Here is a 4549-nt window from a genome sequence, read left to right on the forward strand (position 1 = left end):
GTTTATATTGTTAATAATTATTTAAAAAGGCCTTGTGGAGCAATTCTGTTAATGTTAATCGTTGAAGGTTTTGATTCTTACTTATATAAGAGTGTTTCTTATCTCTAATGGAAAATATGAGATTGCTACATTTGGCTTATATTGATTGATTTTCCTTTACAGATTCTTGAAATTGGAGATCTATATACGAGTATACACGTATAAGGGGGAAAATATTCTATATTAATATTTGAAGGGAGTGGATTATATATACGCATCAGAAGGATAATTGATCTTACATTTCCCGATATTTCAACTAGAACTTAAATCTATTCTACGTAAGTATATATTTTTTTTTCTTTTTGTGTTAACAAAATGAATCATTACCGAATCCGTTTCATTACGATCGATTATTCGAATAATGAGAGATATTTGTAAATATGTATATATATATATATATATATATATATATATACTTTATATTTGAAATTCTTTACCTTATTCTGGCTTTGTGTTTTTCAATATAGTTAATTAAAGTTTATTCAATAAATTTCCAATGATAACGGTTAGGTTCATTTTGTTAGATTCTGTCTATATATATATATATATAAATATATTTGCTATTTCTGGTTTTACGGTTAGTTCCACTAGTATAACGAAATTTTTATAAAGAGTAATAATAGTATGATAATATTATGACATTTTACTGATATTTCTTTATAATTTCAGGTATACTGTAGCGACTTTCAATGAGTGTACTACACATATGCTGTCAGCGCGGGACATATATATATATATATAAACATTATTATATAACAATAGTAGATAAAGATTATGATATAGATATAGTTTTTGAAATTTTAATATGCGATATAGTATAATATAAGGATTTTGAAAAAATTTTATTGTGGGACGTAACACCGGATAACGCACGCCTGTGCGACGTACTAACGTGAATTAAACACTTTTTTTCAAGATAGCATTCGATGATGCGAAGTACTGAATTACGTAGAAATGAATGCTTTTAATCCGGATAACGCACGCCTATGCGACGTACTAACGTGAATTAAACACTTTTATTCAAGATAGCATTGGATGATGCGAAGTACTGAACTAAGTAGAAATGAATGCTTTTAATTCGGATAACGCACGCCTGCGCGACGGACTAACGTGAATTAAACACTTTTTTTCAAGATAGCATTCGATGATGCGAAGTACTGAACTACGTAGAAATGAATGCTTTTAATCCGGATAACGCACGCCTCTGCGACGTACTAACGTGAATTAAACGCTATTTTTAAATATAGCATGCGATGTTCCGAAGTATTGAACTAAGTTGAAATGAATGCTTTTAATCCGGATAACGCACGCCTGTGCGACGTACTAACGTGAATTAAACACTTTTTTTCAAGATAGCATTCGATGATGTGAAGTACTGAACTAAATAGAAATGAATGATTTTAATCCTGATAACGCACGCCTATGCGACGTACTAACGTGAATTAAACGTTATTTTTAAAGATAGCATGCGATGATGCGAATTACTGAACTAAGTAAAAATGAATGCTTTTAATCCGGATAACGAACGCCTATACGACGTACTATCTTGAATTAAACGCTTTTTTTCAAGATAGTGTTACGTCTTACTTCTCCAGTTTTCGGTAACTATTCCCTCACTTTCTGATTCTAGGATCAGACCTGCTGGGCTTACCATGCAGATGAGCGAAGTGCGTCTCGCAATTTATTTTTTGAGGCAACCTGCGCAATGCCAGCTATACCTCGGGATCGCCGGGAGCTCTGGACCTAACTGCTTTGATTGGATCGCTGGATTTATCTGCTTTCTGAAGGATTATGCTTGTGGATCGTGCGTGTTAAGAAATAAAGATTAACTTTATTTTAGGAAAAGTACAAATTTATATATTTATTTAATGTCCTTTAATACATTTTTAATCTTTGGTCTTCTCTCTTTGGTCATTGGTGCGTAATACAAAAAGGAGGGTTTAATCTACTTCGTCTATGCCGTAGAAAATATTATTTAATGTCTACTCAGGGTCTTCTTCCGGGAGAAGATACCATCTGTGGTGCGAATTCAAAACTGGTGAGTATTCTCTAGCATATGTAGGCGAATGGCTAGGGGAAAGGGAGATTTCAGAGCACTCCGTCTGTTTATCGTGCGTAGCTGAAGTCCGTCTGATCTCTGCTTCTCGTTCCCAGGCGAGAAATGTCTCCACAGTATTTGTATGTGCGGCTGTCCAATGTTAATCTCCAGGAGGAAGCTGTCGCTATGGCCGTCGCTGATTATTTCTATGTTTTCTTCCTCGGGTTCTGACTCTTGGTAGTCGGGGAGAATCTCCGATGTAATAGGGAAAGCAGGGGGACTTTCGGTAATGGTAACTGTATTGTCTTCGCTTGCCTGGACAATTTCTATGGCTGTTTCTGTGTCGCCTGACGGATGGCTGATGATTGATTCGCGAGGTTCGCGTAAGAGGGAGCGTCTCTGCACGCCCGGATTCCGTATAGGAATAAGGATCTTTTATTATTCGAGTTGCGCCTGACTCTAACCATCTAGGGGTAAATCGTCATTTAGAATTCGAATATTTATTCATGGGGATGTATGATGAATACTCACGATTGCTGATGTTAAGTGAAACCTGTTAAGAATGAATATTGCAATAGAATGACGTATTATCGCAAATAAATATTTATACGCATATAGCAGATCAGAGAAAGATGAAGCAGTCCAGTATATTAGAGAGAGATCATATAAGGAGACATGTTGTGACGACACCGTCGTCGTCACTGTATATATATGTATATAGTTATTGTTCATTTGTTTCTTGTTCAGTTCATATTGTTTATACGGTTCCTATGTTCATTGTTCCAAATTTATAGAATAAAGATATTAACTATGTTAATCTCTCGAGTAAATTCCTTACTCGACGCCTATGGCGCCCACCTGCGATCCCGCCTATGTTTCCCCACCGAGTCCTACTCCCTCCTTGACGCACGCGAGCGTGGGGGCTCTCGAGCCGTATAAAAGCCGGCTCGCGCAACAGACCGATACCTTATTCCTTTCCAGCTTCCGACCAGCTCTGAATCTCAGGGAATAACCGAGACATCTTGACTCCTGACCGTTCCTGCCGACGGAGACGGGTGTGACCTCTCCGCCGCCTGGGTTTGCCCGGCATTCGGCTTCCTGACCGTTCCTGCCGACGGAGACGGGTGTGACCTCTCCGCCGCCTGGGTTTGCCCGGCATTCGGCTTCCTGACCATTCCTGCCGACGGAGACGGGTGTGACCTCTCCGCCGCCTGGGTTTGCCCGGCATTCGGCTTCCTGACCGTTCCTGCCGACGGAGACGGGTGTGACCTCTCCGCCGCCTGGGTTTGCCCGTCATTCGGCTTCCTGACCGTGCACGCCGACGGAGACGGATTTGACCTCTCCGCAGCCTGGGTCTGCCCGGCACTCGGCTTCCTGACCGTGCACGCCGACGGAGACGGGTCTGACCTCTCCGCAGCCTGGGTTTGCCCGGCGCTCGGCCTCCGCGCACCGCCGCACTCCGCAGTCGCGACACGCTCGCCGAACGAAACCGCGACCGATCGTCTAGGCTAAGTTTACCGTAAGCGTCCGTAGGTTAAGTTAGAAGGATAAGTACTAGCGCACCGTCGTAGGCTAAGCTCGCGTAAAATAAGGTAGTTATAATCACCGCGTAGGATAAGGCCTAGCATAGATATTTACGAATAAATTGATTATTGAAAGAGGACTCGTAAGCTTGACTCTCCTACCTACTCCCGAACCTTGGCACCAGCGAGCCAGTCCGTGGCGAACGGGATAGGCCGTACCGTTACATGGCGCTCGAACAGGGACCGTTTAAGGAGAATCCAGCTAGTGAAAAGCCTCATGACTGCGTGGATTAATAACCTTTCCAAAGAACAGCTTGTAGAATATCTCCACCGGTTCGAAGTGGATACCACAGGCCAGATGGACCTGCTAAGACGCCGATTACGCCTGTACTTCGCTGCCCACCCGTCCGACAACCCGAGGAACAATAGCGGTGACGTACCAGGAGAAACCGCAACCATGCCCACCTTGAGTCCAACGGAACGCATCGAGATCATCAACCAGATCCGGAAATGGGGCCACCGTTTCGAAGGAGTGGACCCGCTCTCATTCCTAGAGAGAGTTGAAGAGCTAAGAATCAGTTATGGCCTCGAAGAAGACCACTTACACTTGGGCCTACCGGAATTACTAAAAGGGGACGCCCTCTTGTGGTATCGAAACCACCACGATACCTGGGGAACTTGGGCCAGTTTCTGCGAACAGTTCCGGGATTATTACCTACTGCCGGGATACCTGAGGCGACTAAAACGAGACGTCAACGGACGCTCCCAAAAGCCGGGGGAGTCGTTTCGCGAATACTCCAATACGCTTCTCACCATGATGCGCCGAGCTGGGGGATACTCCGAGCGAGAACAGCTGGAGCAAATCTACGAGAACATGAATCCCGAGCACCAACTCTATGTTCCGCTCACTGATCAGCTCACCATGAGCGAACTCCGGACCCGGATATCT

Source organism: Camponotus floridanus, unplaced genomic scaffold (genome assembly GCF_003227725.1).
Source record: "Camponotus floridanus strain SB8 unplaced genomic scaffold, Cflo_v7.5 scaffold325, whole genome shotgun sequence".
Taxonomy (NCBI): Eukaryota; Metazoa; Arthropoda; class Insecta; order Hymenoptera; family Formicidae; genus Camponotus; species Camponotus floridanus.